At 41.6% G+C, this 12,024-nt stretch overlaps 1 protein-coding gene across 1 annotated transcript in view; it reads right to left on the bottom strand.

Moving 5' to 3' along the window:
- The window catches only part of zc3h3 (zinc finger CCCH-type containing 3), a 272,870-nt gene that overhangs the window by 76,877 nt on the left and 183,969 nt on the right, over positions 1–12,024 (bottom strand). The window lies entirely within an intron of this gene.

Raw genomic sequence — 12,024 nt, 5'->3', positions numbered from 1 at the left:
AACTTGCTGCTTCCCTGTCCTAAACCCTCACTGTGACCCAGAGGAGGGTCAGCTAGAGGAAAAAGGGGTGTATGAGAAAACAAAGCAAGGGAGGGGGACACATTCGGGGGAGTTGGCAATTGTAGTGTTTGGGGAAGGGGTGTTAAGCTGGAGAGTGGGACCATTGAAGAAGAGCTCGTGAGTGTTACGGATTAGGGAGAGGTGCTGGCTAGCGGGATGTTCAGAGAGTGAAGAGGCAAAGCAGGAGATGCAGTGAAACAGGAAAGATAGTGAGTGAAAGCCCTGGGTGAAAGGAGGCAAAAGAAAGAAGTGTTAAATGGAAATGTTGCAGGACAGATGATGAGTGGGAGGGTCAAGTGGAGAGAGACAGTGAAACAGAAAGGTCCTGGAGGACAGGTGGTATGTAAGATCATCAGGACAGAAGTGACTAGCAAGGGGAGAGATAGATGAGTGAGGGTTGGGGGGTGAGTTTGCGGCAATTGGAAGAGTCGTGAGTAGAAGTGTCACTAGAGAGATTGGCAAGCAGAAGGTTGAGGATAGAGGTGGTGAGTGAGAGAGGTAGCACATAGTAGAGTTTGGGAAAGAGTAGTTTGTTTTTAAAAAGACTCAGTGTGCTATAGGTAGATGCACTAAAGTCCAGATATTCAAGCCCCATTAAAGTTTGAAGGTACACTATCAGAAACTGTCTTAAATGGAAGATGCCTGCATAATATTTATTCCAAATTTACAAAACACCAACGATTATAAATACTATTACTCGACCTCGTAATTATGTCAGCCAAGTGAATAAAGTGTCATTTGGGGAATATCAGGGGACAGTGAACATTGTAGTGTAAAGTTTAGTTTGCCTATTTGGGGGAAAAAAAGGAGTCACTGTCAGCAAGAATAACTAACTGAGTCAATGAAGAATGAATTGATCTGGCTTGATACATTGGAATCAAAGGTTGGAGGCAAAGTTGTTACTGAACATTAAGCTGTCTTTCAAGAGGAAATAGATTGGGCAAATAAATCCAAAGTTCTCTGCAAGATAAAATTCAGATGAAGATGGAAGTGCTCTTATACCAGATGTCTTTCAAGGTTAGATTAGATTAGATTAGATTAGATTACATTACAGTGTGGAAACAGGCCCTTCGGCCCAACAAGTCCACACCGACCCGCCGAAGCGCAACCCACCCATACCCCTACATTTGCCCCTTACCTAACACTACGGACAATTTAGCATGGCCAATTCACCTGACCTGCACATCTTTGGACAGTGGGAGGAAACCGGAGCACCCGGAGGAAACCCACGCAGACACGGGGAGAACGTGCAAACTCCACACAGTCGCCTGAGGCGGGAACTGAACCCGGGTCTCAGGCGCTGTGAGGCATCAGTGCTAACCACTGTGCCACCCAGTGGATAATACAATTGAGAACCAGATTCAACTCAGAAGGTTTGGTGTGGACTTGAAAAAACAAATGAGAGAAGCAAAAACAGAGTAAGAATGAAGACGAGTGGCAAGCAAGAAAGAGAATTCAAACTCTTCTGCACATATTTATTTGTATTTATCTTCACCAAGAAAGATGCTGCATAGGTCATGGTGAAAGAGTTGGTAATTCAGACACTTAAAGGGGGATTGAATGCACTCACCATAATTTTCTAGCCTTCCTTAGACTAAGGGTGGTGACAGAGAACTGAAGAAAAGCAAAAGTTATACCCTCATTCAAAAAATGTGTGTAAATTGGGCCCAGCAGTTACAGGTAGTTTAACCTCAGTAATTAAGAAGCTTCTAGAAACAGTGAATTACATAAAATAAATTGTCACTTGGGTGAATTATGGAATTAATTAATTATGACCTTGTTAAGACAAGTCACATGTTCACATTCATTGCTGCCCTCGTCCTTCTGGGAAGTAGAGGTCACAGGTTTACAAGGTGCCGTAAACCTTCCTGATGAAGGACTTTTGCCCGAAACGTCGATTCTCCTGCTCCTCGGATGCTGCCTGACCTGCTGTGCTTTTCCAGCACCACTCTAATCTAGACTGATTTCCAGCATCTGCAGTCCTCACTTTTGCCTCCTTTCCTCATAGCAAAGTAGGTCCACATACACAAAATGGATTTCAACAGTTAAAAGGAGGCAGCTCACCATCACCTTCTCAAGGGCAACTATGATTCAGCAATAAATGCTGCCTCAGCCAGCTTGGTCCACATGTCTCAAATGAATTTTTAAAAGGGTTCAGATCTGGAATGTAATACCCGTAAGTATGAAGGGGGTCAGTTCAATTGAGGCATAATGAGAGAACTGAATTATTAGCCACTGCAGAAGGCTAGGAAGTAACACTGAGTAACCTGCTCCTTCAGAGAACCAACATAACATGTTGGACTGATAGGCCTCTTTCTGTGTTGTACCGTCGACAGTTCTGTGCTCGAACAAGGAGGGCTGGTGGAGTAACGGTAAGGTTTCTGGACCAGCAATCCTGAAATTTTGACTAATGCTCTGGGGACATCGGCAGCTGGTGGAATTTATATTTTAGTTTATAAAATCTGGAATTACACATCAGTAAAGGTGATGAAGAAACTGTTATCTATCGAGGTAAAAGCCATCTTGCTCAATAATGCTCTTTAGGGGAGGGAATCTGCCATCCTTACCTAGTTTGGCCTACACGTCACTCCAGATCCACAGCAATGGCTGTTTTGTGGTCATTTCCTAGTCTTAAATGGAATGATGAAAAAAACATAGACCCCAATTTTATAGAAACAAAAGGTGCTTAAAACAGGTGTAAGGCAGAAAATACGGTTGAGAATCAACAAGAATACCGAAGGTTTGAGGGGACAGGGAGGTGAGAATTCAAATTGGAAAAGCAAACAGGAACTCTGAGAAAAGACTAGCAGCTAACCTAAAGAGAAATTGCAAAATCTTCTGTAGGGTTATAGTGTGTAATTACAGATAGAGACAGGGAGCGTGGCTGAGATATTAAATGAATACTTTGCATCTGTCTTCACAAATGAGCAAGATACTGCCAAGGCAATGATGACACAGGAAGAAACCCTCAATAGAAGGAATCAAAATTAGTAAAGAACAAGCCTTAGATAGGTTGTTGGCACATAAAATTAATAAGACACTGCACCATAAGAGATGCATCCAAGGATTTTGAATAAAGTGAGGGTTAAAATGACGGAGGCACTGGCCATAACATTCAGACTTCCATAGGCTCCAGGGTGCAGCCAGAAGGCTAGAGAATTGTCAACATTACGGCCAAATTCAAAAAAGATTGCAAGGATAATTCCAGCAATGAAAGACCAATTAGTTTAAATGTCTGTGGCGCAGCAACGTTTGGAAACAATTGTATAGCATACAATCAGCAGTCACACATAAAAAGGTGGATTGATTGGCAAGAATCAGCATGAATTTCTAAAGGAGAAATCATGTTTGACTAATTTGTTGAAGCTTTTTCAAAGAGGTAATGCAAAGTGTGGATGAGAGTAACATTTGGACACTGTATACGTGGATTTCCAGGAGGCATTTAATACAGTGCCCCAGAACAGGTTTGAGAGGAAAATTGTAGGTCATGATATAAAAAGGACAATGGCAATGTGGATACAAAATTGGATATTTTTTGTGCTGGAGGAAGGTTTTTAGTGGAGTTCTCCAAGCATCAGCATGGAACTCTTGCTTCTCCTGATACAGACAATCCCTAGGTTGTGAATGGGCTCCATTTTGGAATCCATTTGCAAGTCAACTTGTATGCAGATTGGAACACCAGATGATAAAATGCAGTTCTAGGCAGATACTGTAAAGTTTCTTCATAGGTCCTTCAGCAGAGAGGTAAAACTGAGGTTCTTTCTGCCTGATCAAGTTAATATTAAAAGCAAGCTCCCGGTGAAAACAGTTTCTATTTGGGCCCATATTTTTCACGCTTCTTGCTTCAAGTTCATATGCCTAGTATTTTGGAAAGCCTTATTCTTAGCCTCACTGGTGGAGCAAAACTCTAAGCTAATTTGGATTGGAATGCATTTGTATTAATTACATAGAATTAGTTTTAAAGGTAGGTGGCTAGGTCTCAACTTTAATAGTCCATCATGTTGACTGAGCTCCAGGAGGCAATTAAATCTCACATAAACATAAAAAAGATTCAACATTCTAGTTCTAATCTACAGATAACAAAAATTGAGACTGTGGTGTTTAACAGAGAAAAAAAAAGTCACTGAAATCAGCTCCTTCAGCCAATTATCAGCCAATTTAATAGTTTGAAGTATCCACACTTTTCCCAGTTTAAAAATATAAGAAAGAAAACTTGTACTGTTATTTCAATTAACCTATGTTATACCCTGGTGACTCCAGCATCATACGCAATGACACCGCATCCATTAACAAAAGGTTCTGAAGCATCCCTCTGCCATTATATAGCATTTATACAAGGGAATCAGACATCAAAGCTAATGAAGCCTAACAAAACAAGAGATCCTAAATTGCACACAACTGAATTTTCAAGCTCGATTACAGGGGAAAGTGCTGATTCCCCATAAGTAGACAAGAGAAAATACACAATAATGGACATCAGCTTCTGTCCTTTCCTCTACTAATCTACAGAACAAGCTTATGCATCTGTTTGCTACATATTTGGATTTTAAAAAAAATCTGTGAATAACTGATTTTTGAGCATTAACTGTGCAAAAGCAACTGTCCAGTGGAGATGTATGTATCGTAGATGGTGATGGGCTTTGGGGAAACAGGAGGTGAGATACAAAGATCCTAGACTTTGATTTTCTGTTATAACCACAGTATTTGTATGGCAGAATATAGGCTTAAAAGTGGACAGATTGCCCATTGGTTCTGCTCAACCATTTAACACATTCATGGCTGATCAAACAGATGAATGTCATTTACCAACTCTAGCCCCATAACAAAAACAAGGTGCTGGAGAAACTCCGCAGCTCTGGCAGCATCTGCACAGAGAAAAACTTAACAAAACTGACTTTTCATCAGAAATGAAAGCAGCTGGGAAAGGGCAGTTTTTATGCTGATGGGGTGGTTGGAGGGAATGAGGAGGAATGAAGAGATTACATGGAGGCATTGCTGAAGACGAGGTGGGGGAATGCTGGGTAGGGGGTTGCAGAGAGAGAGACACATACACAGACACAGATAAAGGCAAGACAAACAAAGAGATTGGTCACGATAAGACCAGAGCTAAGACAAGCTGGGAGGGGACATGAGAAGTTGTTGGTGGATAGCATCAGGGAAACCCTCAAGCTTTCGACAGATATATAAGGGATAAAAGAATGATGAGAGTAGGATTAGGGCCAATCAAGGTCAGTAGTGTGAAATTGTGAGTGGAATCAGAGGAGATAGGGAAGTGCTAAATGAATATTTTTCATCACTATTCACACAATGTTGTTGAGGAGAATACCGAGAAACAGGCTACTAGACTAGATGGGATTATGGTTCACGAGGATGAGGTGTTAGAAATTCTGGAAAGTGTGAAAATAGATAAGCCCTCTGGGTCAGATGGGATTTATCCTAGGATTCTCTGGGAAGCCAGAGAGGAGAATGCTGAGCCTTTGGCTTTGATCTTAATGTCATCATTGTCTACAGGAATAGTACCAGAAGACTGGAGGATAGCAAATGTTGTTCCCTTGTTCAAGAAGGGGAGTAGAGACAACTCTGGTAATTATAGATCAGTGAGCCTTATTTCGGTTGTGGGTAAACTATAGGTAGTTTAACCTCACTGTGCCACCGTGCCGCCCACCGGCACGATAGTCAACACGGTTTCATGAAGTGTAGGTCGTGCCTCACAAACCTTATTGAGTTCTTTGAGAAGGTGACCAAACAGATGGATGAGAGTAAACTAGTGGCGTATATGGATTTCCGTAAGGCGTTTGATAAGGTTCCCCATGGTAGGCTACTGCACAAAATATGGAGGCATGGGATTGAGAGTGATTTAGCAGTTTGGATCAGAAATTGGCTAGCTGAAAGAAGACAGAGGGTGGTGGCTGATAAGAAATGTTTTATCCTGGTGTTTATTTGCTAGTGGTGTACCGCAAAGACCTGTTTTGGGTCCACTGTTGTTTGTCATTTTTATAAATGACCTGGATGAAGGCGCAGAAAGATGGGTTAGTAAATTTGCGGATGACACTAAGGTCGGTGGATAGTACTGAAGGAAGTTGCAGGTTACAAAGAGACATAGATAAGCTGCAGAGCTGGGCTGAGAGGTGGCAAATGGAGTTTAATGTGGAAAAGTGTGTGGTGATTCACTTTGGAAGGAGTAACAGGAATGCAGAGTACTGGGCAAATGGTAAGATTCTTGGCAGTGTAGATGAGCAGAGAGATCTCGGTGTCCACGTACATAGATCCCTCAAAATTGCCACTCAGATTGATAGGGTTGTTAAGGTGGCATACGGTGTGCTAGCTTTTATTGGTAAAGGCATCAGGTTTTCGAACCATGTGGTCATGCTGCAGCTGTACAAAACTCTGGTGCAGCTGCACGCGGAGTACTGTTTACAGTTCTGGTCACCACATTATAGGGAGGATGTGGAAGTTTTGGAAAGGGTTCAGAGGAGGTTTACAAGGATGTTGCCTGGTATGGAGGGAAGGTCTTATGAGGAAAGGTTCAGGGAGTTGAGGCTGTTTTCGTTAGAGAGAAGAAGATTGAGACGTGACTTAATTGAGTCATATCGGATAATCAGACGATTAGATAGGGTGGACAGTGAGCGTCTTTTTCCTAGAATGGTGATGGATAGCAAGAGGGTGCATAGATTCAAATTGAGGGGTGATAGACATAGGACAGATGTCAGAGGTAGTTTTTTTTTACTCAGAGTAGTAAGGAGATGAACGCACTGCTGCAACTGTTGTAGACTTGCCAACTTCATGGGCATTTAAATGGTCATCAGATAGGCATATGGTTGAGAATGGAACAGTGTAGATTAGATGGGCTTCAGACTGGTTTCGCAGGGCAGCGCAACATCGAGGGCCGAAGGGCCTGTACTGCGCTGTAATGTTCTATGTTCTATGATAAAAACTGAAAGAACTGTGAATGCTGGAAATCTGAAACAGAAACAGCAGTTATTGGAAAATCTTAGCAGGTATGCCAACATCATATTGTGAACAGTTGGTGCAGTATCCCACTAGTCAGAACTTGCGCATGTGAGAACGGCCCATTTAATTCTGTTTCTGCCTGTTAGCCAATCCATAATCCATGCCATTTCCTTCTATGCATGTGCTTTGATTTCGCTAATTGTCCTCCTGTGAAAGACCTTAGCGGAAGCCTTCTAAAATCTAAGTACAGGCAGACGACCCCTTATCCGAAATCCAAAAAGCTCCCAAGTCCGAAGGTTTTTTGATGAAGTTTTTTTCCTCATTAACAAGGTTGTTTGGCGTGCAAACACTTAAACCAAGTTGACACCCACCCGATGCATGTGGGTATGTGTGTGTGTGTGTGTGTGGGGGGGGGCCTTGCCCAGCACTGGCAGGCCTCAATTCTGTCTCAAGGCCTGTTTTACTCATAGTCTGCTCCTCCAATAAGATTTTTTTTTTAAATTTCACCATCAAATTGTCACTTAATTTGAAATTCAAAAAATTCTGAATTCCAAAAACCAGATGGTCCTGAGAATTTCGGATAAAGGATTGTACACCATTATACTACATCCATCGACTTCTCTTTATCAACTATGTTAGTAACATCCTCAAAAAAAACTCCACAACCTTGTAAAATACGATTTTCCATTTGCAAATCCACACTTCTATCCAATTAGATCATTACCATCCAAGTGTCCATTCATTCTTGATGACAGTTTTTTTCTCCATGAATGATGTATAGCTCAGAGGTCTATAGTTCCATGTTTTCTCTCTTGCTGTTTTTTTAAATAGAGGGGCATTTTACAGTTTTCAATCTGCAGGAATCTTTCTAGAATCTATGGAATCTTGGAGTAATCACCAATTATCGATTATTTCTGAAAACTCATCCCCCGTAACTTTAGTGCTCAGTTGTTTTACCCAATCTATATGCAGATTGAATTTAGCCATGATTACTGTACTTGATTTATACCAAGCCTCATGCTATCACTACTACTTGGTGGACTAAAAATAACTCCTACCAATATCTGGTACGCATTCTTGCATCTTAGTTCCACTCAGCCAAAACGTTTCAGGCAGGGTTTAACAATGGCAGATAGGAGCAAAACCCAGAATTTCAGCTCTCGCGGTTTTCATTATTGTGGGATAATGGTGTGGATCAGGAGTCAGCATGCTACTGTCTTGGTGTTAGCAGCACCACTGTGGTAGTGAACATTTCAAAACTTCTACAATTTCTATGGTGTGCAAACTTTGGTAGGCCGTAAAAATTATTTTCATTCTGAGAACCATGACCTTTAATCTGGAGTTGGGACCCACTGGGTAGGCCCTGACAAAAAGTATTGCTTACTTCCCACTTTATTAGGAAGTTTTGTTGCATAAGATGTTTCTTTACTTTCTGTAAAATTGTGGTAGAACATTTGGTATGTGACTGTTAAATAATATTGTTCCCAGGATTTTATGTTTTGACAGCTGGCAAGGTAGACAGCAACATTACAAAGGTTGAAAATTCTTCAAATGCATAATAGTATATTATCCACTAGACAAAGTGCTAGTCTGCATTGTACTATATTCAAAGACTAGCCCAATTTAAAATCTCGATTGAATTATGTGAAACCCACTGATTTCATTTTCTTCTTTGAAGTTCAGATCATTAATCTATTTGGCAATACAATGCTCTGACAGTTGGCTGAGCTTCTGGATATATTCAAAATTTCTAATGGATTCTACACAGGAGGGTCTATTGACACAATTACTCAATGGAATACCATTATAAATACTTGGCTGTTTTTCAAATCATTAGTGACTCTGTTCAGCAGGGGTTGTTTAGACCACTGTGAAGAATTATGTTAGTTTGCTTATTTTGACAGATTTGAGGTTTGTGAAAGAGGATTTTTTAAAAACTGGCTTTTCAAGTATTTTCATTTATTTTGACATTTTTAGGGGCTGTCAATATTTAAGAGTTATGTTTACAGTAGATAGTGGGAGGGTAGGTGAGTTGATTGAGGGGTGTGAAGGGGAAAGGTGAACGGAGAAGTATTGTAGTTTATGAGAGTAAGTGTGACAGAGAGTGAGAGTCTGTGTGTGTGAGAGAGTGAGTGAGAGAAAGAAATAAATAGAAGGATAGAGGAAAAATAAAGTGTGTGTGTGTGTGTGAGTGTGTGAGAGTGAGAGTGAGAGTGTGAGTGTGAGTGTGTGTATATATATGAGTGCTGAGGAGGCCTGACATTTATATCCAGAAATGGATCAGAATCACAGAATGACAGTGGGCGGCACAGTGGTTAGCACTGCTGCCTCACAGCGCCTGAGACCCGGGTTCAATTCCCGCCTCAGGCGACTGACTGTGTGGAATTTGCACATTCTACGTGTCTGCGTTTCCTCTGGGTGCTCCGGTTTCCTCCCACAGTCCAAAGATGTGCAGGTCAGGTGAATTGGCCATGCGAAATTGTCCGTAGTGTGAGGTAAGGGGTAAATGTAGGGGTATGGATGGGTTGCGCTTCGGCGGGTCAGTGTGGACTTGTTGGGCCGAAGGGCCTGTTTCCACACTCTAAAGTAATCTACCAAAGGTAGGCCACTAAAACATGGTGACAAACACTGGATCTTGGATTCAAACACCTGCCTTTGTAACTAAATAACTGCCTTTGTACATGCGAAGTGGTAAAGATATAAGCCTTTCAACACAGCCAGATTTGTTTCCTGTGATAGTGATCAGTAATTGGTTCAATATATGTTTGGCCCCTCAATCTCATCATTATCTCATCATATAGCAAATTAAATCTGCCAAGTGAAAGCCCAAGCTCACCACCTTCAGTAAATACAGACTAAATGGTGCAGATTACAGAAGAAACAACCAAAACCACAAAAATGAGGGACAACTCAAGGAAACAGCTGATATGCAGAAAAACTAGCAAAGCAAATAAAATTAAACAATCAAGTTATAGAGGTTTATAGGATAGAAAAGGCCCTTCAGCGTGTTGTGTCTGCGCCAGTCAAAAACAACCACCTAACTATCTTTATCTCATTTTCCAGCACTCGGCCCGTAGCCTTAAATACCATGGCAAGGGTTTTTGCCTCTACCATGCTGACAGGCAATGAGTTCCAAACAGCTGGATGAAGAAATGTTTCCTCACATTTCCTCTAAACCTTCTGCCCTTTACCTTAAATATACGATTCCTGGCCATTGATCCCTCCATCAATAGGAAATGTCTCTTCCTGTTTACTGTATCTATGCTCCTCATAGTTTTATACATCTCAATCAAGACCCCTTTCAAACTCCTCTGCTTCAATGAAAGTAACAACAGTCTATCCAGTCTCTCCTCCGAACTGAAACTCTCCAGCATAGGCAACATCTTGGAGAATCTCCTCTGCACTCTCTCACTCCTATAATGTGAATTCCAGAACTGCACACAATACTCTAGACCTGGCCGAACCAATATTTTATAAAGTTACATTACAACCTCCCTCTTTATTTATCTTCTTTAAGAGACATGCTCCAGCAAGAAATCTAAAACAATATTTTTTTTACACACTGAACATGCACTCTGTAGTCGCAGCCTCACCTAAACTCTGAGATATATGATTAAATTTATATCACAGGTTGGATTGGTGTCAGAGTCAGGAGAAATCCCACCTCTGTGAACATGACCATTATTTTCAATCTGAAGGACTCTGGAGGACTGTGGGAGAGGGGGCAGCCAACAAGGGAAGTTAATAAGAAGCTGCCTAGGCAGAAAATAAAGTCCAAAATAGCAATATAACAGAAAACAATCCTCCTGCTTTCATCCCATCGCTCTCCATGAGCGATCCTTGCCACCCTGTACCTCTGAGCCATCCAACTGTCCTTCAATGCATCAACATGCACCCCAATGTGCATGTTGTAAATCAATCATGAAGTTCAAATCCTATAATTATTTTAAATAACCATGCACGCTCAAATACACTCAAACTGCACTCTTTTGGACAACTTATATACAGTTTTATTGGCCCTAATAGGGTTCTGCATGCTTGAACCTTTTCACAATCCCAAAGGATACCTTATCACTTCTAAAGAGTACTTTCCCTCCCACAAAAATGCCCCAGAACCAAATACAAAAATATTCTTGCAGTACTCAGCCTCATACTCTCCTTATGCTCCACTCTTGTAACCTATTATCCTATGCCCAAATGCAATGGCCCCCTCCTCCTGTGCTGAGTTAGTGCCTGCCCCACTCACCATCACGTCCTTGATCACCTACCATGCAAACTTATTGAGTATCCAGCTGGGCCAGTATTTACTACCCATCATTAATTCTTAAAAGACACTGCTAACTATCCGACTTCCTGAACTGCTGCAGTCTTTAGGATGAATGGACAGCCAGCTCCAGGGTTTTGACGCAATAATAGCGTAGGAAATGCAATATAGTTCCAAATCAGGATCTTGGAAGAGAACACACAGAAGATGGTGTGTCCAAGCATCTGCTGCTCTTGCCCTTGAAGGTGGTGGAGGTCAAGGATTTAGAAGGTGCTGTACAGGGAGTCTTGCAGAATCTCTGTGGCGCATCTTGCAAATGGTACTCAGTGCTGCCACTGTACTTAAATCTTGAAGGTATAAGATGGGTGGTGTTGGGGATGGTGGTGGTAAGAGGAGGAGAGGAGCATTTGTTGACAAGTCTTGCTAAGTTGAACAGCTCCAAGGGCTATATCAGCAGAGTCATCTCCACTGTTAATTGACCCAACCCTGCCCTACTACACTCACCCCCACTTAAAGGAGCCCTTTCCTTATCTGCAAAGGAAAATGGAGGCCTACGCTCTATCATAAAGGATCCTTGAATCACTACCCCAAAGGTGTTCTGTGACCATATTCACAGTTGCACCTTAGTTCTCCAAAGGATTATTCTAGCCATCTAAAGAAGTGCACTGAGAACATATCTGCTCTAAATTGGTCTAATTCCCATATTTGGTTTCCAGACACCAGGGACTCTGAAATCCAGTTTCAGTGGA

This window comes from Chiloscyllium plagiosum, unplaced genomic scaffold, assembly GCF_037043375.1.
Source record: "Chiloscyllium plagiosum isolate Xiang-an unplaced genomic scaffold, Cpla_swu_hap1 HiC_scaffold_4, whole genome shotgun sequence".
Lineage (NCBI taxonomy): Eukaryota > Metazoa > Chordata > Chondrichthyes > Orectolobiformes > Hemiscylliidae > Chiloscyllium > Chiloscyllium plagiosum.
This window is presented reverse-complemented; position numbering and strand designations above follow the sequence as displayed.